Genomic DNA, 25,739 nt, shown 5'->3' on the forward strand with positions numbered 1-25,739 from the left:
TCATTTCTAGTCAGGATTCTATCACATTGCATTAAATCAGGTGTCTGTTCAGACAACACCATGAGGGAATTTGCGGTTTTTCTATCACATTGCACCGAATTAGGTGTCTGTTCAGACAACACCATGAGGGAATTTGCGGTTTTGCGCTCCCGCAACCGCCGGTCAATTTGAATAGCCAGTTCCATAGTATCATTCAGACCTGTGGGAATGGGAAAACCCACCATAACATTCTTAATGGCTTCAGAAAGGCCATTTCTAAAATTAGCGGCCAGTGCACACTCGTTCCAATGTGTCAGCACGGACCATTTCCGAAATTTTTGGCAATACACTTCAGCCTCGTCCTGCCCCTGAGACATAGCCAGCAAGGCCTTTTCTGCCTGAATCTCAAGATTGGGTTCCTCATAAAGTAAACCGAGCGCCAGAAAAAACGCATCAAGATCAGCCAATGCCGGATCTCCTGGCGCCAGCGAAAAAGCCCAATCCTGAGGGTCGCCTCGTAAGAACGAAATAACAATTTTTACTTGCTGAGCAGAATCTCCAGATGAACAGGGTCTCAGGGACAAAAACAATTTACAATTATTCACGAAATTCCTAAACTTAAACCTGTCTCCGGAAAACAGTTCAGGAATCGGTATTTTAGGTTCTGACCTAGGATTTCTGATAACATAGTCTTGTATGCCCTGCACACAAGTAGCCAGCTGGTCCACACTTGTAATCAAGGTCTGGACATTCATGTCTGCAGCAAGCATAGCCACTCTGAGGTAAAGGGGAAGAAGAAAGAAAAAAAAAAAAAAAAAACTCTGAATCTTCTTTCTTATAATCCCTCTTCTGCAATGCATTAAACATTTAATACTGGCCTGGCAAACTGTTATGACCCCAATGGCGAGGGTCTCAGAGGAACGTGGAAGTCTGCAGAATACAAAAATCCAGCTCATAGGGCAGTGGTAACTGGGTTGACCATATATCTACTCCTAACGCCAACACTAGAAGTAGCCGGGGATCATTCCTACGTTGATTCTAGATGACACGCGCCAGCCGGAGAATCTAGCTACCCCTAGTAGAGGAAAACAAAGACCTTTCTTGCCTCCAGAGAAGGGGACCCCAAAGCTGGATAGAAGCCCCCCACAAATAATGACGGTGAGGTAAGAGGAAATGACAAACACAGAAATGAACCAGGTCTAGCACAGAGAGGCCCGCTTACTGATAGCAGAATAAAGAAAGGTAACTTATATGGTCAACAAAAACCCTATCAAAATCCACACTGGAAATTCAAGAACCCCCGAACCGTCTAACGGTCCGGGGGGAGAACACCAGCCCCCTAGAGCTTCCAGCAAAGGTCAGGATATAGATTTGGAACAAGCTGGACAAAAATACAAAACCAAAACAAATAGCAAAAAGCAAAAGGCAGACTTAGCTGATATAACTGGAACCAGGAACAGTAGACAAGAGCACAGCAGACTAGCTCTGATAACTACGTTGCCAGGCATTGAACTGAAGGTCCAGGGAGCTTATATAGCAACACCCCTAACTAACGACCCAGGTGCGGATAAAAGGAATGACAGAAAAACCAGAGTCAAAAAACTAGTAACCACTAGAGGGAGCAAAAAGCAAATTCACAACAGGGTAGACCAGAGAGTCCAGCATAGGAGAAAAAGAGCTCAGGAAAATGTTGATTTGCACTTTTAGTCTTGTAGTATGCCTTTAGTGGGTCCCTGCCTTATGTCCTTAAAGGAGAAGTTAAATTATTGTTCTAGAAAAGTTTGCACTTAAGTAGATAGTGGATAGTATACCCAGCTGGGTAATAAAGGTTATTTATAGTCAGTTATTTAATGAGTGTTATTTAAAATCTTAAGCACTATGTAAATATGTTTTTGTTTGTAACGTTCAAGTGTCCTTACCTCCCATAAAGGGAAGCACAGTTAAATTTACTTGTTTATTGCATTTCAAAATTTTGTATGTCTTTTGCTAACATGTATTGTTGTTCTTCTTTCCCAGTCCGGGAGTACTGGATTTAACCGGGGGGGAGTGCAGCGCCCCAGAGTCCTGGTCGTTGCTGTACTGTCGCTACCCCACTAGGGGGTGTAATGGTACGTCTGATTGCACTAAAGGAGTTCACCTGACCAGGTATCAGTCACACATTACACTTCACACTCCAGCCACCAGGGGGAGCAAAGGGTTGTATGTATTAGGCCACTCCTCACACTCTGGTAAAACTGGGGGTTGGATAGGAAGTTAGGCAGAAGCTGACTGGGTTTTGCCCAGGTAACACCTTGTGAGAGAAGAGGTTGCTTGGGAAGATTCAGGGGGGTCCCTGTCAGGGGTGGGATCCTGACAGAGGCCTAGCAAAAGGAGAGATTGATACGGAGCCGCGCCTGCACTTCATTGCGGCGGCATCTTAAGAAGGGACACGAAGCGAAGTATATTGTGGAGAAGTGAGAAACGAGATCACAGCACAAAGGCGATAGAACCAGTAGGAGTCGTGCCCCGAGATCGGCAACATCCTACTGAGGCGCGTAGCCGGTGGCTGGAGCGCCGAGAAAGTATTGGGCTCTACGCATTACTTCAAACCAACGGCAGGACAGTTAATTATAGGTTGGCTGCCTCACCTTAATCACCTAATGAAGACAACGGAGGCAATTGTGGGAGAGGGGCGTCTCTAGGGTCCCTATAAAATAACTCCAGGCCTACCCCGTCATACGGGTGCGTCCTATTCATATCATCTGGGGGACGGAGAGAAAGAACAGAAACATACACGACAGTTGTGAGGACTATCCCGTGGTGCTCAGCAGGGAAGTACTACAACACCCAGGCGCTAGTAGGTAGGCACTGATTTCCACCTGCAAAGGGAACTCTGGATGTGCCTTCGTACCGGCCGGTCTCAGCCAGCCCTGTTAGCAGTGCTCTGGATTGCGGATGCCGAAGCCTTCAGTAAAGAGGTAAAGAGACTGCAACCCTGTGTCCTCGTTATTTACTGCGACCTACACCACTACCTACACCTCTTATTGGGCGCCCCTTAGCAGGACCACGGACCGGGTCGGGCCACCGTGACATCCTCAGAACCGATAGACCCGGTACCGAGTACCCCGCCGTCCTGCGTTTGGGGGCCGCTCCAGAATCGCATAGCAAGTGAGAATTTCTGCTACACAAAGCAGGGCTGGAGTCCTCACTGTATAGCACAAGCGATTGAATAATTGCAGCTTCTAGTCTCCCATGGAGACTATTAACCCATTCACCCCAGAGCTTTTTTGGTTTTGCGTTATTGTTTTTCACTTCCCTCCTTCCCAGAGCCATAACTATTTTATTTGCGGGACGAGTTGTACTTTTGAATGACACCATTGGTTTTACCATGTCGTGTACTAGAAAACGGGGGTAAATATCAAAGTGTGGTGAAGTTGCAATAAAAGTGCAATCCCACACTTGTTTTTTGTTTGGCTTTTTTGCTAGGCTACTTTCACATTTCCGTTCATTTTGGATCCGTCACATTGCGTCGTTTTGGTAAAAAACGCATCCTGCAAATTTGCACGCAGGATGCTTTTTTTTGCCATAGACTGGTATTGCCGACGGATAGCGATGTATGGCCACATGTCACATCCATCGTGCACTGGATGCGTCGGGTTTTGGCGGCCCATCGTCTAGGAAAAACGTTCAAGGGAACGTTTTTCCGTACGTCGCATCCAGTGTTTCACACTGCGCATGCCCAGCAGGAAATATCGCTCTCACGATCTTTCCTGCTGGGCAACGCAGACGGAAATGTGAAAGAAAACACTTCCGTCGGTACGTGGCACCAACGCTTCGTGACGGCCCCGTACTGACGGAAGTATGACAGAAACCTTAGCGATCAGGTTAATCCTTTTTTTTTTACTGATAGATCGGGTGATTCTGAATGCGACAATACTAAATATGTGTATGTTTGATTTTATTTTTGTTGTTTTATTTTGAATGGGGTGAAAGGGTGATTTGAACTTTTATATTTTTTTAATTCTTTTATATTTTTAAACACTTTTTTTTACTTTTGGCATGCTTCAATAGTCTCCATAACAGACTAGAAGCTGACAACTCGATCAGGTCTGCTACATAGATGCAATGGTCAGATCGCCTCTATGTAGTAGAATTGCTGAGTTACTATGAGCGCCGACCACTGGGTGGCGCTCATAGCAATCCGGCACTGACAACCATAGAGGTCTCAAGGAGACCTCTGGTTGTCATGCTGATGAACCGATGACCCCTGGTCACGTGACGGGGGTCACCGGTGCTCGTATTTCCAGCCCAAAGGCCGTAAGCGTGATTTAAATGCTGCTGTCAGAGTTTGACAGCAGCATTTAACTAGTTAATTGCCCCGCGTGGATCGTGATTCCACCTGCGGCTATTGCGGGCACATGTCAGCTGTCCAAAACAGCTAACATGTTCCGGAAAAGATGTGGCATACTATTACGCCCGATGTCGGTAAGGGGTTAAAGCAAGTGTAGAGTTAAAAGACAAGTCAAAAAATGTTTTTAAAAATATATATAAAAAAAATATATATATATATAAAAGTTTAAATCACCACCCATTTGCCCCATCCAAAATAAAACAATAAAAAAAAAAAATAAAACCTACACATATTTGGTATCGTTACGTTCAGAATCGCCCGATCTATCAATTAAAAAAAGCATTAACCTGATCGCTAAACAGCGTAGCGAGAAAAAAATTCGAAACACCAGAATTACGCTTTCTTGGTCACCGCGACACTGCATTAAAATGCAATAACAGGCAATCAAAAGAACGTATCTGCACAAAAGTGGTATCATTAAAAACGCCAGCTCGGCACATATTTGGCATTGCCACATTCAGAATCACCCGATTTATCAATATATAAAAAGAAATAATGTGATCTGTAAATGGCGTAACGAGAAAAAAGTCAAAACGCCAGAATTACCTTTTTTTGGTCTCCGCAACATTGAATTAAAGGGAATCTCTCACCTCAAAAATCGTATATGAGCTAAGGCCACCACCATCAGGGGCTTATCTACAGCATTCTGTATGGCCGGGATCATGCGAGATATGGCCGAGTCTTGCAGGTGAAAACCCAGCTCTGGCACTCCAGAGCGGAGCGTGCAGCTCCATGTATTGCTGTGCGGCTGCACGCTCCGCTCCAGAGTGCCGGCGCCTGAGCTGGGTTTTCACCTGCGAGACTCGGCCGTATCTTGCGTATGTGTGATCCCGACATAATGCTGTAGATAGCTCTTGATGTAACCTGAAAGGTAAGAAAAACAGGTTATACTATACTCACCCAGGGGTGGTCCCGCTGCGGTCCAGTCTGATGGGCATCGTGGTCCGGGTCCAGCGCCTCCCATCTTCATACGATGATGCCTCTTCTTGTCTTCCTGCCGCGGCTCCAGCCAGACATACTTTGTCTGCCTGTTGAGGGCAGAGCAAAGTACTGCAGTGTGTAGGTGCCAGGCCTCTCTGATCTTTCCTGGCGCCTGCGCACTGCAGTACTTTGCTCTGCACTCAACAGGCAGACAAAGTGCGCCAACGCAGGAGCTGCGACAGGAAGACAAGAAGAGGCGTCATCGTATGAAGATGGGAGGCGCCGGACCGCGACGCCCATCGGACCGAACTGCAGCGGGACCGCCCCTGGGTGAGTATAATTTAACCTGTTATTCTTACCTTTCAGGTTACATTAGGGGCTTATCTACAGCATTACAGAATTCTGTACATAAGCCCCTGATGGCGGTGGCCTTAGCTCATATACGATTTTTGGGGCGACAGATTCCCTTTAAAATGCAATGACGGGCGATCAAAAGATCGTATCTACCCCAAAGTGGTATCAATAAAAATATCAGCTGGGCACACAAAAATGAGCCCTCATCCAGCCTTACATCACGAAAAATACAGATGCTACGGGTCTCGGAAAATGGGGCAATTTTTTTTTTCACCACTTAAATAAAAAACAATCTACAGTATATATGTTTGGTATCTACAGACCTTTAATAACCTGTAGAATCATAATGGCAGGTCAGAATAGCATTTGGTGAACATGATAAAAAAAACAATTGTGGAATTGCATTTTTTTTTCAATTTCACCACACTTGGAATTTTTTTCCTTTTTTAAAGTACACTATGTGGTAAAACCAATGGTGTTGTTCAAAAGTATAACTTGTCTCGCAAAAAATGGCTTTGGGAAGAAGGGGAGTAAAAAACTGGAACTTAAAAATGAAAAAGGGCCCGGGCATGAAGGGGTTAACTTAAGATATGATTCTTAATGAAAAAAATCTTCATTTTTTAAACAGTGTCCAATTATATTTTAAGGGCATACTTTTTACCAACTCTTGTCAGTAGGAAAATAACCTACACTAAGTTTTCTATAGTTTATTAGCAGTTTATTTTTTTTACATATTTTGTGTCCTTAAATGACTGGCTTTATTCAACAATGTACTGAATACATGGAACAAATATTTTATTCAATGTCTACAATGATTCCAAATGGAAAAATGTGGCACAGGCTTACTTTGGATTTGTTTTGGCAAAACGTATGACCACCATCACTGAGCCATGTTTTCAAAGTACTAAAAAATCCTGTGACATTCCCCCCAATAATATCAATACGTTAAAATAGTTTTCCATGTGGAAACTAGATATAATGGAGTCAATGCTATATTTGTTACTATCTGAAAGTTTTAGTGTCAATGTGCAATGGAGGGTCGAGACAAAGGTAACGCACACATTAAAGCAGGAGGCACCTTGTCAAACTGTCCCGGAAAATTAAGCCTGAAATGCAAAACTTTTAATATATACTTCTATAAAACATAGTAAAGTGCATAGACATTGGTCTTAAACTTTTTATGTTATACTTGGCTAATGCTTGCTTCTTTATGACATATAAAGAAGCAGATGGGCTGTGACAGCCCATTTCTGCTGACTATCGAATTGTGCATTTGGACATATTAGTTGTAGCACCAGAATTGTATTTGGCTATAGTTTATTTGACTGTGCATTGAATGGTCATCACAACTAGTAATGAGCGAGCAGTAAACTGCTTGGGTGCTTGGTACTCGAATCAAACACATTGGACTTCTCAGGTCCTCGACTAAAGTACCAAGCATAATGTACGTCAATGAAGCAATCGAGCATTTTTCCAGGAGACCTGTACTCAATAAGCGGGAGAAAGATGAAGCAGTCACGCAATTTTCTAGGATAGAAGAGAGAGGGAGAGAAAGAGTGAGAGCGCGAGGGAGAGTGAGAGAGGGAGCCGGAGAGGGAGCGGAAGAGGGAGAGAGATTCCCAGCTTTAGTGTTGCGCAGCTCAGATTAAAATTAGTTACACAAGCACTCAAGCACTATGAGATACTCTGCACTGCTTGTTACTTGATCTAGCACCCAAAGCATGCTCACTTTTAACTAATCAGAATGTTTCTTGATGTCCTCCTTTGACCTCTTTTCCTTATGAGTTGTTAACATGTCCTGATCTCCTCTTGTTAACTGTTTCTCCTTGATCTCATTATATTCTGAACATGGTTGCACAACAAATCCCCACCACACCAAATACTGGGGCTTGTTAGTCTATCAATGGCCATGCCTTGTTTGAAGTCACTCGGATGACTCAGTTTTCTCAGGAAAGTTACTGTACTACTGCAATAGGTTAGTTGTGGTTATGTGTATCTTAGAAGGGATAAATAAATAAATAAATAAATAAAAACTTCCTTCTCACTCCCAATGGGAGTAGTCTTTGTTGTCCTTTCTCATTTTCGGGTTTTCTACCAGAGGCCTGGGAGTTTGAGAGTTCTGCGCAGGATCTTAGCTGTTCCCAACATTGCGCTTTTCTGGACAGAGAGCTCAGATGTTGTGCAGCGCCCCAGAGTCCTGGTCGTTGCAGTACTGTGGCTCTGCCACTAAGGGGAGCCATGGTACGTTCGATGGCACTGAAGGAGTTCCTCCAATCAGGTATCACAGACACCAATATGTTTCACAGCAGGGCCTCCGGGGGGAGCTAAGGGTGCTATTCATTAGGCCACTCCCCACCATAGTGGGTAAACTGGGGGTCAGGCAGGAAGTTAGAGAGAGAACGCTGACGGGATTGAACGGAGCAACACCTTGTGGCAGAGGGTGTTGTGAAGGGAGAGACTGTAGGGTCTCTGCCAGGGGTGGGATCCTGGCAGAGGCTTGGCATTGAGAGAACGTAACGGGACCGTGCCTGCTCAGCTTAGCGGCGGTGCCCAAGAAAGGACTAGAAGCGAGGCAGATTGTGCTGAGTGAGAAACGAGATCAAGCAGAAGGAGAATACCAGCAGGGGTTTTGTTGAAAGAGGCAGCACCCTGCTGAGGCGCAATACCGGTGGCCGGAACGCCGAGGGAGTGGATTAGAATACAGCTTCAAGCCATACTCCAAACAGCGGCAGGACAGTCGGTCTCAGGCGGGCTGTCTACCACATATCACCTATGAAGTCTTGGGGGGCAATTGCGGGAGAGGGGCGTCTCTAGGGTCCCGGAAGAACTCCAGGCCTACCTGACAAACGGGTGCCATTCCAACCTGAATACAGGGAGGGGTGGATTACAGAGGAACATCAAATCGAGTTGTGAGGGAACTTAAGAAACAGACACAACCGTTGTGGGGTCACTTTCCGTGAGCACAGCAGGGAAGGACTACAACACATAACGCTAGAAGGAAGGCACCGATTTCCACCTGAGAGGAGAACTCTGGAAGTGCCATTGGACCGGCCGGACTTGCGCAGCCTGGTGAACCGTATTCTGGACTGAGGACTCAGAGATCTCCAGTAAAGAGGTAAAGAGACTGCAACCTGGTGTCCTCGTTATTTACCGCGACCTGCACCCCACAACTGCACCGCTACACCACCATTAGCACCACTTATTTCACCGGACGTCCCCCACTGACGGACAGGGCCACGGACCGGGTCTAGCCACCGTGACAACCCCAGGACTGAGACCTAGAGGCCCGGCTCCGGGTACCCCTCGGCCCTGCGGCGGTGTGGGGGCGTGCCGCAGACTTGGCGTCACGAACAGGATCTACTTAAGCCTGAAGAATCAGGTCATGTGTGCCTAGAGACTGTGATTTACTGTGCTTGAACTGTACTTTATTGAGAGGACTGTGTGTTGTGCTATTTGCCGCCAAAATCCGCCGCCATTGCAGCGCTGAGGAGAGCGCAGGAAGAGAAGAGGGGCGTGAAGTGGGCGTAGGCAAGCTGGAGAGCGCGAACAACAATGGCCGCCCAGTCTAAGTATTTCTGTGTCCTGAGGACGTGCCCGTCAACAGCTGAGGTACGCCTCCTGATCTTGGTCGGAGGGTGGAGACCATGGGGACGGGGCCGCCCACGGAAGAGACCGCGGGAAGAAGACGCGGGAGAGGAGAAAAAGATGGCGACACCCGGAGCACCATGCGGAGCTGACCCGGCCCGGCCTGAGGCTGCGCAGCCTGGGGTAGCCCCAGAGATACCAACACTGCGGGGTCTGACCCTCGCAGGGCCACAGATGGGACGACCCCCTGTACCGATGTCCGCGGAGTGCGCGGCTGCAGCCGAGGCCCGACAGTTAGCACGCCGGCTGAAAGAGGATGCCCGTGTGCTTGCTCGGATGGGTCAACCAACGGAGATCCGCTTGTCCCCAGTATCCCCCGCTCCGTCCCACCTGGCCGCGTCTGAAGGTACGCTACCGACTCCGGACCTGAAAATAATCCCGGACGCCGAACACTTCCGGCGTCTGATGTCCGCCTGGCGGAGCCGACCCCAGCCGGCGGAGCAGATTGGTTTGATTGGCGCGCCGGAGATTCCGACCTCGCACTGGGGTGTGGTGGTGGCCTTTAATCCCCGATATGGGAGAGGAGTGATCCAAGAAATTGGAGAGCCAGTACAAGTTCGGGTAGACCGAGAAGAGGTGGAACCTTGCCGCGGGGGGTTTGATCGCGACCTGGAGCCAGGAGATGCCGTCACCTATACGAGGTGGAAGAGGGACGCCAGTGAGACGGGCTGGTTCGCTCGAGGGGTCCAGCGATGCATCGCCCTCCAGGCTGCTGCGGGGACACCAGAAGGGGATAGTCCCGGAGGAAAGGCAGTAGAACCCGGCCCCGCGGAACCGCAAGGAGCCCAGCCTCGCCGCACTCCAGAGGGACGTGTGCACCTGCCGACAAGGAGGACCCCCCGGAGGGGAATCTTATCCTTACTGGGACCAGAACGGCGTCCTGGCTCACCGGGCCGATCTGTTGGTCTGGTGAGGCCAGAAAAGAGATCACCTTCCGCAGAACCTCAGTAAGACATTGCTGTCAGAAAATGTAAATAGTTGCTATTTTATTGTTTTAACTATTCCTGATTGTTTGCTGCTACCACCCGTCCAGGGTAAACTTTAAAAGGTGACCCCTTTGTTGACCCGGGGTCACTATGGCTGTTTCCTTGAAGTTTTTGCACAAAAGTTACACAAACTGTGAAATCATGGACTGTGCATGATTCGAACTTCCTTGTAAATAGTTGCACCTTCTTAAGGGTGCCTCCTACTGGTTTTAGTTAAAAGACACTTTGCGAAGATACCTTTCCTACTGGTTTTAGTTAAAAGACACTTTGCGAAGATGCCATTCCGGAGCCTTTGCGTGGACTGGTAGGCTGAGAAGACGAGCTACCTCAGAAAGGCTTGGTCCCCTCTTAAAGGGGATGCGTGGAATTGAACTTGAAAGCGATACTGTTTTAGAACGGTAATATGATGATGCTTTGAAAAGAATGTAACTGTTTTACATGAAAAGTTATATGTGTTTAAATTGTTTGAATTGTGAAATCTGAAAATAATGTTTTGTGAAAGGAAAAGATGCAGAGAGCCCGCAGGGGTAGAAGTAGAGATCTGCATAGTTGAAAGTAAAGAAGTAATGATGAAGGTGAGGATAGAAGGTAAACCCTGCGTCCCCATAGAAAGTTACTTTGTTACTAAGGACAGAAAGCGAACCCGTAGGGGTTAGAGAGTGAGTCCTTAAAGGAGCCGAGTAGAGCTGGCTCAGAGTTCTTTAAACGAAAGGAATGTTATGTCTATACTATGTATAGTAGCGAAAGGCAGTAGGCCCTGGCTGAACGCCGGGGCGGTCCTGTAAAAGAAAGGAGAGGCAGTAGGTCTGGTGCCATAGGGACAGGCGGTCCTGCAGGTTCAAAGTAGGAGAATGTGAAGTTACCCTACCCTGTAATGTGATTATAGGAAGGCCTTTGATAGACTAGGAGTGTAAGTTTCTTAAAGGCAATGTTAATTTATTGTTCCAGTATTTGCACTAAGTAGAATACCCGGTTGGGTAACAGGAGTTATGTATAGCCTGTAATTTATAATGTTGACTATGTTTGTAACGTTAAAAGTGTCCTCACCTCCCATAAAGGGAAGCCTGTTCAAGTATGCTTATTGTTTTGCACTCAACAAAATTGTATGTCTGTTTACTAATCTGTATTGTTGTTTTTCTTCCCAGTCCCGGAGTACTGTGTTTAACCAGGGGGGAGTGCAGCGCCCCAGAGTCCTGGTCGTTGCAGTACTGTGGCTCTGCCACTAAGGGGAGCCATGGTACGTTCGATGGCACTGAAGGAGTTCCTCCAATCAGGTATCACAGACACCAATATGTTTCACAGCAGGGCCTCCGGGGGGAGCTAAGGGTGCTATTCATTAGGCCACTCCCCACCATAGTGGGTAAACTGGGGGTCAGGCAGGAAGTTAGAGAGAGAACGCTGACGGGATTGAACGGAGCAACACCTTGTGGCAGAGGGTGTTGTGAAGGGAGAGACTGTAGGGTCTCTGCCAGGGGTGGGATCCTGGCAGAGGCTTGGCATTGAGAGAACGTAACGGGACCGTGCCTGCTCAGCTTAGCGGCGGTGCCCAAGAAAGGACTAGAAGCGAGGCAGATTGTGCTGAGTGAGAAACGAGATCAAGCAGAAGGAGAATACCAGCAGGGGTTTTGTTGAAAGAGGCAGCACCCTGCTGAGGCGCAATACCGGTGGCCGGAACGCCGAGGGAGTGGATTAGAATACAGCTTCAAGCCATACTCCAAACAGCGGCAGGACAGTCGGTCTCAGGCGGGCTGTCTACCACATATCACCTATGAAGTCTTGGGGGGCAATTGCGGGAGAGGGGCGTCTCTAGGGTCCCGGAAGAACTCCAGGCCTACCTGACAAACGGGTGCCATTCCAACCTGAATACAGGGAGGGGTGGATTACAGAGGAACATCAAATCGAGTTGTGAGGGAACTTAAGAAACAGACACAACCGTTGTGGGGTCACTTTCCGTGAGCACAGCAGGGAAGGACTACAACACATAGCGCTAGAAGGAAGGCACCGATTTCCACCTGAGAGGAGAACTCTGGAAGTGCCATTGGACCGGCCGGACTTGCGCAGCCTGGTGAACCGTATTCTGGACTGAGGACTCAGAGATCTCCAGTAAAGAGGTAAAGAGACTGCAACCTGGTGTCCTCGTTATTTACCGCGACCTGCACCCCACAACTGCACCGCTACACCACCATTAGCACCACTTATTTCACCGGACGTCCCCCACTGACGGACAGGGCCACGGACCGGGTCTAGCCACCGTGACAACCCCAGGACTGAGACCTAGAGGCCCGGCTCCGGGTACCCCTCGGCCCTGCGGCGGTGTGGGGGCGTGCCGCAGACTTGGCGTCACGAACAGGATCTACTTAAGCCTGAAGAATCAGGTCATGTGTGCCTAGAGACTGTGATTTACTGTGCTTGAACTGTACTTTATTGAGAGGACTGTGTGTTGTGCTATTTGCCGCCAAAATCCGCCGCCATTGCAGCGCTGAGGAGAGCGCAGGAAGAGAAGAGGGGCGTGAAGTGGGCGTAGGCAAGCTGGAGAGCGCGAACAACAATGGCCGCCCAGTCTAAGTATTTCTGTGTCCTGAGGACGTGCCCGTCAACAGCTGAGGTACGCCTCCTGATCTTGGTCGGAGGGTGGAGACCATGGGGACGGCGCCGCCCACGGAAGAGACCGCGGGAAGAAGACGCGGGAGAGGAGAAAAAGATGGCGACACCCGGAGCACCATGCGGAGCTGACCCGGCCCGGCCTGAGGCTGCGCAGCCTGGGGTAGCCCCAGAGATACCAACACTGCGGGGTCTGACCCTCGCAGGGCCACAGATGGGACGACCCCCTGTACCGATGTCCGCGGAGTGCGCGGCTGCAGCCGAGGCCCGACAGTTAGCACGCCGGCTGAAAGAGGATGCCCGTGTGCTTGCTCGGATGGGTCAACCAACGGAGATCCGCTTGTCCCCAGTATCCCCCGCTCCGTCCCACCTGGCCGCGTCTGAAGGTACGCTACCGACTCCGGACCTGAAAATAATCCCGGACGCCGAACACTTCCGGCGTCTGATGTCCGCCTGGCGGAGCCGACCCCAGCCGGCGGAGCAGATTGGTTTGATTGGCGCGCCGGAGATTCCGACCTCGCACTGGGGTGTGGTGGTGGCCTTTAATCCCCGATATGGGAGAGGAGTGATCCAAGAAATTGGAGAGCCAGTACAAGTTCGGGTAGACCGAGAAGAGGTGGAACCTTGCCGCGGGGGGTTTGATCGCGACCTGGAGCCAGGAGATGCCGTCACCTATACGAGGTGGAAGAGGGACGCCAGTGAGACGGGCTGGTTCGCTCGAGGGGTCCAGCGATGCATCGCCCTCCAGGCTGCTGCGGGGACACCAGAAGGGGATAGTCCCGGAGGAAAGGCAGTAGAACCCGGCCCCGCGGAACCGCAAGGAGCCCAGCCTCGCCGCACTCCAGAGGGACGTGTGCACCTGCCGACAAGGAGGACCCCCCGGAGGGGAATCTTATCCTTACTGGGACCAGAACGGCGTCCTGGCTCACCGGGCCGATCTGTTGGTCTGGTGAGGCCAGAAAAGAGATCACCTTCCGCAGAACCTCAGTAAGACATTGCTGTCAGAAAATGTAAATAGTTGCTATTTTATTGTTTTAACTATTCCTGATTGTTTGCTGCTACCACCCGTCCAGGGTAAACTTTAAAAGGTGACCCCTTTGTTGACCCGGGGTCACTATGGCTGTTTCCTTGAAGTTTTTGCACAAAAGTTACACAAACTGTGAAATCATGGACTGTGCATGATTCGAACTTCCTTGTAAATAGTTGCACCTTCTTAAGGGTGCCTCCTACTGGTTTTAGTTAAAAGACACTTTGCGAAGATACCTTTCCTACTGGTTTTAGTTAAAAGACACTTTGCGAAGATGCCATTCCGGAGCCTTTGCGTGGACTGGTAGGCTGAGAAGACGAGCTACCTCAGAAAGGCTTGGTCCCCTCTTAAAGGGGATGCGTGGAATTGAACTTGAAAGCGATACTGTTTTAGAACGGTAATATGATGATGCTTTGAAAAGAATGTAACTGTTTTACATGAAAAGTTATATGTGTTTAAATTGTTTGAATTGTGAAATCTGAAAATAATGTTTTGTGAAAGGAAAAGATGCAGAGAGCCCGCAGGGGTAGAAGTAGAGATCTGCATAGTTGAAAGTAAAGAAGTAATGATGAAGGTGAGGATAGAAGGTAAACCCTGCGTCCCCATAGAAAGTTACTTTGTTACTAAGGACAGAAAGCGAACCCGTAGGGGTTAGAGAGTGAGTCCTTAAAGGAGCCGAGTAGAGCTGGCTCAGAGTTCTTTAAACGAAAGGAATGTTATGTCTATACTATGTATAGTAGCGAAAGGCAGTAGGCCCTGGCTGAACGGGGCGGTCCTGTAAAAGAAAGGAGAGGCAGTAGGTCTGGTGCCATAGGGACAGGCGGTCCTGCAGGTTCAAAGTAGGAGAATGTGAAGTTACCCTACCCTGTAATGTGATTATAGGAAGGCCTTTGATAGACTAGGAGTGTAAGTTTCTTAAAGGCAATGTTAATTTATTGTTCCAGTATTTGCACTAAGTAGAATACCCGGTTGGGTAACAGGAGTTATGTATAGCCTGTAATTTATAATGTTGACTATGTTTGTAACGTTAAAAGTGTCCTCACCTCCCATAAAGGGAAGCCTGTTCAAGTATGCTTATTGTTTTGCACTCAACAAAATTGTATGTCTGTTTACTAATCTGTATTGTTGTTTTTCTTCCCAGTCCCGGAGTACTGTGTTTAACCAGGGGGGAGTGCAGCGCCCCAGAGTCCTGGTCGTTGCAGTACTGTGGCTCTGCCACTAAGGGGAGCCATGGTACGTTCGATGGCACTGAAGGAGTTCCTCCAATCAGGTATCACAGACACCAATATGTTTCACAGCAGGGCCTCCGGGGGGAGCTAAGGGTGCTATTCATTAGGCCACTCCCCACCATAGTGGGTAAACTGGGGGTCAGGCAGGAAGTTAGAGAGAGAACGCTGACGGGATTGAACGGAGCAACACCTTGTGGCAGAGGGTGTTGTGAAGGGAGAGACTGTAGGGTCTCTGCCAGGGGTGGGATCCTGGCAGAGGCTTGGCATTGAGAGAACGTAACGGGACCGTGCCTGCTCAGCTTAGCGGCGGTGCCCAAGAAAGGACTAGAAGCGAGGCAGATTGTGCTGAGTGAGAAACGAGATCAAGCAGAAGGAGAATACCAGCAGGGGTTTTGTTGAAAGAGGCAGCACCCTGCTGAGGCGCAATACCGGTGGCCGGAACGCCGAGGGAGTGGATTAGAATACAGCTTCAAGCCATACTCCAAACAGCGGCAGGACAGTCGGTCTCAGGCGGGCTGTCTACCACATATCACCTATGAAGTCTTGGGGGGCAATTGCGGGAGAGGGGCGTCTCTAGGGTCCCGGAAGAACTCCAGGCCTACCTGACAAACGGGTGCCATTCCAACCTGAATACAGGGAGGGGTGGATTACAGAGGAACATCAAATCGAGTTGTGAGGGAACTTAAGAAACAGACACAACCGTTGTGGGGTCACTTTCCGTGAGCACAGCAGGGAAGGACTACAACACATAGCGCTAGAAGGAAGGCACCGATTTCCACCTGAGAGGAGAACTCTGGAAGTGCCATTGGACCGGCCGGACTTGCGCAGCCTGGTGAACCGTATTCTGGACTGAGGACTCAGAGATCTCCAGTAAAGAGGTAAAGAGACTGCAACCTGGTGTCCTCGTTATTTACCGCGACCTGCACCCCACAACTGCACCGCTACACCACCATTAGCACCACTTATTTCACCGGACGTCCCCCACTGACGGACAGGGCCACGGACCGGGTCTAGCCACCGTGACAACCCCAGGACTGAGACCTAGAGGCCCGGCTCCGGGTACCCCTCGGCCCTGCGGCGGTGTGGGGGCGTGCCGCAGACTTGGCGTCACGAACAGGATCTACTTAAGCCTGAAGAATCAGGTCATGTGTGCCTAGAGACTGTGATTTACTGTGCTTGAACTGTACTTTATTGAGAGGACTGTGTGTTGTGCTATTTGCCGCCAAAATCCGCCGCCATTGCAGCGCTGAGGAGAGCGCAGGAAGAGAAGAGGGGCGTGAAGTGGGCGTAGGCAAGCTGGAGAGCGCGAACAACAATGGCCGCCCAGTCTAAGTATTTCTGTGTCCTGAGGACGTGCCCGTCAACAGCTGAGGTACGCCTCCTGATCTTGGTCGGAGGGTGGAGACCATGGGGACGGCGCCGCCCACGGAAGAGACCGCGGGAAGAAGACGCGGGAGAGGAGAAAAAGATGGCGACACCCGGAGCACCATGCGGAGCTGACCCGGCCCGGCCTGAGGCTGCGCAGCCTGGGGTAGCCCCAGAGATACCAACACTGCGGGGTCTGACCCTCGCAGGGCCACAGATGGGACGACCCCCTGTACCGATGTCCGCGGAGTGCGCGGCTGCAGCCGAGGCCCGACAGTTAGCACGCCGGCTGAAAGAGGATGCCCATGTGCTTGCTCGGATGGGTCAACCAACGGAGATCCGCTTGTCCCCAGTATCCCCCGCTCCGTCCCACCTGGCCGCGTCTGAAGGTACGCTACCGACTCCGGACCTGAAAATAATCCCGGACGCCGAACACTTCCGGCGTCTGATGTCCGCCTGGCGGAGCCGACCCCAGCCGGCGGAGCAGATTGGTTTGATTGGCGCGCCGGAGATTCCGACCTCGCACTGGGGTGTGGTGGTGGCCTTTAATCCCCGATATGGGAGAGGAGTGATCCAAGAAATTGGAGAGCCAGTACAAGTTCGGGTAGACCGAGAAGAGGTGGAACCTTGCCGCGGGGGGTTTGATCGCGACCTGGAGCCAGGAGATGCCGTCACCTATACGAGGTGGAAGAGGGACGCCAGTGAGACGGGCTGGTTCGCTCGAGGGGTCCAGCGATGCATCGCCCTCCAGGCTGCTGCGGGGACACCAGAAGGGGATAGTCCCGGAGGAAAGGCAGTAGAACCCGGCCCCGCGGAACCGCAAGGAGCCCAGCCTCGCCGCACTCCAGAGGGACGTGTGCACCTGCCGACAAGGAGGACCCCCCGGAGGGGAATCTTATCCTTACTGGGACCAGAACGGCGTCCTGGCTCACCGGGCCGATCTGTTGGTCTGGTGAGGCCAGAAAAGAGATCACCTTCCGCAGAACCTCAGTAAGACATTGCTGTCAGAAAATGTAAATAGTTGCTATTTTATTGTTTTAACTATTCCTGATTGTTTGCTGCTACCACCCGTCCAGGGTAAACTTTAAAAGGTGACCCCTTTGTTGACCCGGGGTCACTATGGCTGTTTCCTTGAAGTTTTTGCACAAAAGTTACACAAACTGTGAAATCATGGACTGTGCATGATTCGAACTTCCTTGTAAATAGTTGCACCTTCTTAAGGGTGCCTCCTACTGGTTTTAGTTAAAAGACACTTTGCGAAGATACCTTTCCTACTGGTTTTAGTTAAAAGACACTTTGCGAAGATGCCATTCCGGAGCCTTTGCGTGGACTGGTAGGCTGAGAAGACGAGCTACCTCAGAAAGGCTTGGTCCCCTCTTAAAGGGGATGCGTGGAATTGAACTTGAAAGCGATACTGTTTTAGAACGGTAATATGATGATGCTTTGAAAAGAATGTAACTGTTTTACATGAAAAGTTATATGTGTTTAAATTGTTTGAATTGTGAAATCTGAAAATAATGTTTTGTGAAAGGAAAAGATGCAGAGAGCCCGCAGGGGTAGAAGTAGAGATCTGCATAGTTGAAAGTAAAGAAGTAATGATGAAGGTGAGGATAGAAGGTAAACCCTGCGTCCCCATAGAAAGTTACTTTGTTACTAAGGACAGAAAGCGAACCCGTAGGGGTTAGAGAGTGAGTCCTTAAAGGAGCCGAGTAGAGCTGGCTCAGAGTTCTTTAAACGAAAGGAATGTTATGTCTATACTATGTATAGTAGCGAAAGGCAGTAGGCCCTGGCTGAACGCCGGGGCGGTCCTGTAAAAGAAAGGAGAGGCAGTAGGTCTGGTGCCATAGGGACAGGCGGTCCTGCAGGTTCAAAGTAGGAGAATGTGAAGTTACCCTACCCTGTAATGTGATTATAGGAAGGCCTTTGATAGACTAGGAGTGTAAGTTTCTTAAAGGCAATGTTAATTTATTGTTCCAGTATTTGCACTAAGTAGAATACCCGGTTGGGTAACAGGAGTTATGTATAGCCTGTAATTTATAATGTTGACTATGTTTGTAACGTTAAAAGTGTCCTCACCTCCCATAAAGGGAAGCCTGTTCAAGTATGCTTATTGTTTTGCACTCAACAAAATTGTATGTCTGTTTACTAATCTGTATTGTTGTTTTTCTTCCCAGTCCCGGAGTACTGTGTTTAACCAGGGGGGAGTGCAGCGCCCCAGAGTCCTGGTCGTTGCAGTACTGTGGCTCTGCCACTAAGGGGAGCCATGGTACGTTCGATGGCACTGAAGGAGTTCCTCCAATCAGGTATCACAGACACCAATATGTTTCACAGCAGGGCCTCCGGGGGGAGCTAAGGGTGCTATTCATTAGGCCACTCCCCACCATAGTGGGTAAACTGGGGGTCAGGCAGGAAGTTAGAGAGAGAACGCTGACGGGATTGAACGGAGCAACACCTTGTGGCAGAGGGTGTTGTGAAGGGAGAGACTGTAGGGTCTCTGCCAGGGGTGGGATCCTGGCAGAGGCTTGGCATTGAGAGAACGTAACGGGACCGTGCCTGCTCAGCTTAGCGGCGGTGCCCAAGAAAGGACTAGAAGCGAGGCAGATTGTGCTGAGTGAGAAACGAGATCAAGCAGAAGGAGAATACCAGCAGGGGTTTTGTTGAAAGAGGCAGCACCCTGCTGAGGCGCAATACCGGTGGCCGGAACGCCGAGGGAGTGGATTAGAATACAGCTTCAAGCCATACTCCAAACAGCGGCAGGACAGTCGGTCTCAGGCGGGCTGTCTACCACATATCACCTATGAAGTCTTGGGGGGCAATTGCGGGAGAGGGGCGTCTCTAGGGTCCCGGAAGAACTCCAGGCCTACCTGACAAACGGGTGCCATTCCAACCTGAATACAGGGAGGGGTGGATTACAGAGGAACATCAAATCGAGTTGTGAGGGAACTTAAGAAACAGACACAACCGTTGTGGGGTCACTTTCCGTGAGCACAGCAGGGAAGGACTACAACACATAGCGCTAGAAGGAAGGCACCGATTTCCACCTGAGAGGAGAACTCTGGAAGTGCCATTGGACCAGCCGGACTTGCGCAGCCTGGTGAACCGTATTCTGGACTGAGGACTCAGAGATCTCCAGTAAAGAGGTAAAGAGACTGCAACCTGGTGTCCTCGTTATTTACCGCGACCTGCACCCCACAACTGCACCGCTACACCACCATTAGCACCACTTATTTCACCGGACGTCCCCCACTGACGGACAGGGCCACGGACCGGGTCTAGCCACCGTGACAACCCCAGGACTGAGACCTAGAGGCCCGGCTCCGGGTACCCCTCGGCCCTGCGGCGGTGTGGGGGCGTGCCGCAGTTGCTCCTGGGATCTGTTGTAGCCATTATTCCAACTTAGGGATCACTGCTCCAAGTGCTCCTATCACCACTGGAATCACTGTTGCCTTCAACTTCCACATCTTCTCCAATTCTCCTTTGAGGCCCTGGTATTTCTCCAGCTTCTCATATTCTTTCTTTCTGATGTTGTTGTCACTTGGCACTGCCACATCTATTATCATTGCTGTCTTCTGATCTTTGTCTACTATCACAATGTCTGGTTGGTTAGCCAACACCTACTTATTCATCTGGATCTTGAAGTCCCACAGGATTTTATCCCTTTCATTCTCCACCACTTTTTCTGGGGTCTCCCATTTGGACTTAGGGGGACTTAGCCCATATGCTGTGCAGATGTTCCTGTATACAATCCCCGCTACTTTGTTGTGGCGTTCAGTATACGCTGTTCCTGCTTGCATTTTGCATCCTGCCACTATGTGTTGGATGGTTTCTGAGGTTTCTTTGCATAGTCTGCTCCATGGGTCTTGTCTTGTGTGGCAGATTCCTGCTTCTATGGATCTGGTACTTAGTGATTGCTCTTGTGCTGCTATGATTAGTGCCTCTTTGGTGTCTTGGAGTCCTGCTTTCTCCAGCCATTGGTAGGATTTCTCCATGTCAGCCACCTCCATTATCTGTCGATGGTACGTCCCATGCAGCGGCTTGTCTTGCCATGACGCTTCATGTTCCTGTTCTTCCAGATCTGTTGTTGTTGCTGCCTTAGTCTTTCTCTCAGCATCTCATCTTTTGGTGCCATTTTCCTGATGTATTCCTGGATATTACTTGTTTCTTCCGTGATGGTGGCTTGGATGCTTATCAAGCCTCGACCACCCTCCTTTCTGTTGGTATACAATCTTTGTGTGTTAAACTTAGAATGGAGTCCTACATGCATTGTGAGGAGCTTTCGTGTCCTCACATCTGCAGCTTTCATCTCTTCTTTTGGCCAGCACACTACAGTATGCCAGCAGGGTATCTGATAACTGGCAGGGCATATGTATTGATGGTGTGGATTTTATTCTTCCCATTGAGCTGGCTATTACCCTTTGATGGTATTTGGATGTTGCTGCTTTCCTTGTCTCCTCATCATGGTTACTAGGGTTGAGCGACTTTTATTTTTATAGGATCGGGTCGGGTTTCACGAAACCCGACTTTCTCAAAAGTCGGGTCGAGTGAAATCGGCTGATCCTATAAAAAAGTCGGGGTCGGCCGAAACACGAAACCCAATGCAGTGCAATGGGATACTATGGTTCCCAGGGTCTGAAGGAGAGGAAACTCTCCTTCAGGCCCTGGGATCCATATTAATGTGTAAAATAAAGAATTAAAATAAAAAATATTGATATACTCACCTCTCCGACGCAGCCTGCACCTTACCGAGGGAACCGGCAGCCTTCTATGCTTAAAATGCGCGCGTGAATGGCCTTAGATGACGTCACGGCTTCTGATTGGTCGCGGCCGCCCATGTGACCGCCACGCGACCAATCACAAGCCGTGACGTAATTCTCAGGTCCTAAATTCCTAATTCTTACCCCGAGACATAAAAAAGCCAGGCTGGAGGTTGCCAAAACTTACCTGAAAAAGCCTAAAACGTTTTGGAAGAATGTTCTCTGGTCAGATGAGACAAAAGTAGAGCTTTTTGGGCAAAGGCATCAACATAGAGTTTACAGGAGAAAAAAAGAGGCATTCAAAGAAAAGAATACGGTCCCTACAGTCAAACATAGCGGAGGGTCCCTGATGTTTTGGGGTTGCTTTGCTGCCTCTGGCACTGGACTGCTTGACCGTGTGCATGGCATTATGATGTCTGAAGACTACCAACAAATATTGCAGCATAATGTAGGGCCCAGTGTGAGAAAGCTGGGTCTCCCTCAGAGGTCATGGGTCTTCCAGTAGGACAATGACCCAAAACACACTTCAAAAAGCCTTAGAAAATGGTTTGAAAGAAAGCACTGCAGACTTCTAAGGTGGCCAGCAATGAGTCCAGACCTGAATCCCATAGAACACCTGTGGAGAGATCTAAAAATGGCAGTTTGGAGAAGGCACCCTTCAAATATCAGGGACCTGGAGCAGTTTGCCAAAGAAGAATGGTCTAAAATTCCAGCAGAGCATTGTAAGAAACTCCTTGATGGTTACCGGAAGAGGTTGGTCGCAGTTATTTTGGCTAAAAGTTGTGCAACCAAGTATTAGGCTGAGGGTGCCAATACTTTTGTCTGGCCCATTTTTGGAGTTTTGTATGAAATGATCAATGTTTTGCTTTTAGCTTCATTCTCTTTTGTGCTTTTTCATTTAAGACAAATTAAATGAAGATAATACCAAAGAATTTGTGTTTGCAATCATTTTCAGGAAGAAACTGAGTATTATTTGACAGAATTGCAGGGGTGTCAATACTTTTGGCCACAACTGTGTATATATATATATATATATATATATATATATATATATATATATATATATATATATTAATCGTCTAAGGGGTACTTCCATCTGTCTGTCTGTCTGTAACGGAAATCCCGTGTCGCTGACTGGTCACGGCCGGCGACGGGCACAGTACAGCCGTGAATTCGCCCCTTCCTACTCTCTGTCAGTGCCCCCTCCATACTCCCCTCCAGTCAGCGCTCACACAGGGTTAATGGCTGCGTTACACCGCGTTATGCCGAGGTGTAACGCAGTCCATTACCGCTGCTATTAACCCTGTGTGACCAACTTTTTACTATTGATTCTGCCTTTGCAGCATCAATAGTAAAAAGATCTAATGTTAAAAATAATAATAAAAAAAAAATCATTATATATTCATCTTCCGGCGCCTTTCCTGCTCCTCGCGACGCTCCGTTCCATGCATTGCAGTCTCGCGAGATGATGATGTAGCAGTCTCGCGAGACCGCTATGTCATCATCTCGGGAGACCGCAATGCATTCTTGGGACCGGAGCATCGCGAGGAGCATTGCTAAACGCCTGGCCTGGATCTGGGGGCCGCCAGAAGGTGAGTATATAACTATTTTTTATTTTAATTATTTTTTTTTAACAGGGATATGGTGCCCACATTTCTATATACTACGTGGGCTGTGTAAGATACTACGTGGGCTGTGTTATATACTGCATGGGCTGTGTTATATACTACGTCTCTGTGCTATATACTACGTGGGCTGTGCTATATACTACGTGGCTATGCAATATATTACGTGGCTGGGCAATATAATACGTGGTTGTGTTATATACTGCGTGAGCTGTGCTATATACTACGTGGGCTGTGCTATATACTACATGGCCTGTTTGGAGACATGTTGTCAAAAGTTTATAGAATAAATGAACAATTTACATTTTACTCAAAAATATACCTATGAAGCGAAAAATCAGACAAACTGAACATTTTGCAGTGGTCTCTTAATTTTTGCCAGAGCTGTATATTATTTTTTTCTTAACAGCCTTCAGCTCGCTCTCGAGCCATAGATACTGTAGGAAGATCAATCTTGTGCAAGCCTAGATAGGTCCACCAGGGTCTTCTCTGCCATTATCTTGATAGTATCAAGCCATTGGGTTGCTGGTCTTCCTCTTTGTTTTGTTCCTTTTAATTCTTCCAATCATGATATCCTTCTCCACTGATTGCTCTCTTCATATGGTATGTGGTGCGGTAACCTATGTTACAGCCAGGGGGCGCTGTGTGTGCACTTCAGGATGCGCCTGGAGGCATAATTGTGAATTAGTGACCGGCAGAGTTGTAAATGGCCAGTATGTGTGTCGCAGAGGAAGATACTCTGCATTGTCAGCCTGAAGGATGTTCTGGGAGGCTGTCGGGGCTAGTTATGAGAGATGGGCGGGTCAAACTAGCCACACACACACAAGTCCCACCTATGGGAGTGGTACAACCATATAATGTGACTGGTCACATGGGTCAGAGTGTATGGATCTGTGTGGTCCATGTGCAAGGTCAGGTCTGTGTTGGAGTCTCCTGGGAGTGGAGATGTCCTGGAAGCACTTAGAAAGACTGTGGACCTGAATGCTCAGGGTGTTGGATTGTCCTGGGATGGACTGTAGTCCTGCAAGCACCTGGTGAGAGTGTAAGTCCTGGTGGTCTGTATTGGAAGCTCCTGTGAGTGGAGTCTTCCTGGAAGCACCTGAGAGACCAAGGACCTGGTGGTCTGTGTTGTAAGCTCCTGTGAGTGGAGTCTTCCTGGAAGCACCTGAGAGATCATGGACCTACAGAGCCTGGGACGGCTTCTGTGCTGGCGAAGCCAGGACTGACATGGATTCAGCGTGAGGAGTGGAGCTCCTGAAAGGTAACCCCGGAAGAGGGGACTCTATATATGCCAGACATTTATCTAATGCATGAACAGACAGGTGGTCTTGACATGTACATAATTGTATATAATGAACTGTGCATATCCCGGTTTATGATGTTTAATAAAAAAAAATAGACTGTTTAAGTGGAGAAATCGTGCCTGAGTGCTTAAATCCCGTGCCAAGCGAGTGTTCCCCAACCCACTCAGGTAGCGTTTCAACACAATATGTTCAAAGTAAGCAAGTCGTAGCTTGGTGATCCTTGCTTCTAGCAACATGTCTGGCTTAATTTGTTCAAAAATTGAGCTGTTTGTTCTTTTAGGCATTCATGGTATTGATAACATCCTTCTCCAGCACTACAATGCAAAGGCGTCAATTCTTTTTCTGTCTTGTTTCTTTATCATCCAGGTAATAACAAACTTTTTGCAACGCTGTTTCTTCATCGACAGTGAAATGTTCCTCAGTTTGAAGACCTTGTCCAGTATGTGTGTAGTATGTGTGTGCGAGTACATTTATATTGACGGGAGGATGTTACCTTTAGTAGCCATTCAATCCCATTTGTGTCAACTTCTGTGCACGTTATCAGGCCAAAATCACCAGGGTATGTAAACTTTTGATCAGGGTCATTTGGATGTTTTGGGTTGTCATTATGATTTAAAAAGAGAAAACACAGTAGTTTGACAATAAATGGCTTCACCCAACCACTAACCATGAGTGGAGGAAAAGTTTTGGTGTTATCATGTTATCATTCATATTCTCTGAAAAAAGGCCAAGAAAGCAATAATTCTGCTGGGGTATGTAAACTTTTGAGCACAACTGTATATACATACACACATATGGTGTATGTATCTACACACCAAGAGGTCCGAAAAGAGCTTGGTGGGATGTTACTTTTTTATTGTATCCTTAAGAGGCGCTGGATCTCTCTGACCTTTCGGGGTGCCTGCACACTGCAGGACTTTGCTCTGCCCTCAAAAGGGCAGATAAGTACACCTGCGCAGGAGCGCAATGCCAAGGGGCCATGAAGCAAGCAGGATGGAGGCGATCATAAAAAGATGGGAGGCGCCAGACCTGGACCTGCGACACCCATCGGACCGGACCGCCCCCTAGGTGAGTATAATAAAACTTATTTTTCTTATCTTTCAGGTCAGATCGTGGGCTTATCTACAGCAGTATAGAATGCTGTAGATAAACCCTGAAAGGGGGTGGCTGTATCTTATGGCAGCCAAACCTGCTGACAGGTTCGCTTGAAGAACCCCAATTAATAGGGAACACAGACAGACCTGTGCTATGATACAGCAGATATGATCTGAGACAAGAGATGGGTTACAGAACATAAATTTATAGAGCAATTTTATCATTTATCAATATGGTTTTGTGTAGATGTACAGGATTTAAAAAAAAGAAAAGAACTATTGCCATAAGAAAAATAAAGAAACAGTTTTTGAGATATTTATATATAAATTAGATGGTGGCCCGATTCTAACGCATCGGGTATTCTAGAATATGTATGTATGTATGTATATAGCAGCCACATAGTATATAGCACAGGCCACGTAGTATATAGGAGCCATGTAGTATATAGCAGACAAATACTACGT

This window comes from Ranitomeya variabilis, chromosome 6 (genome assembly GCF_051348905.1).
Source record: "Ranitomeya variabilis isolate aRanVar5 chromosome 6, aRanVar5.hap1, whole genome shotgun sequence".
NCBI lineage: Eukaryota > Metazoa > Chordata > Amphibia > Anura > Dendrobatidae > Ranitomeya > Ranitomeya variabilis.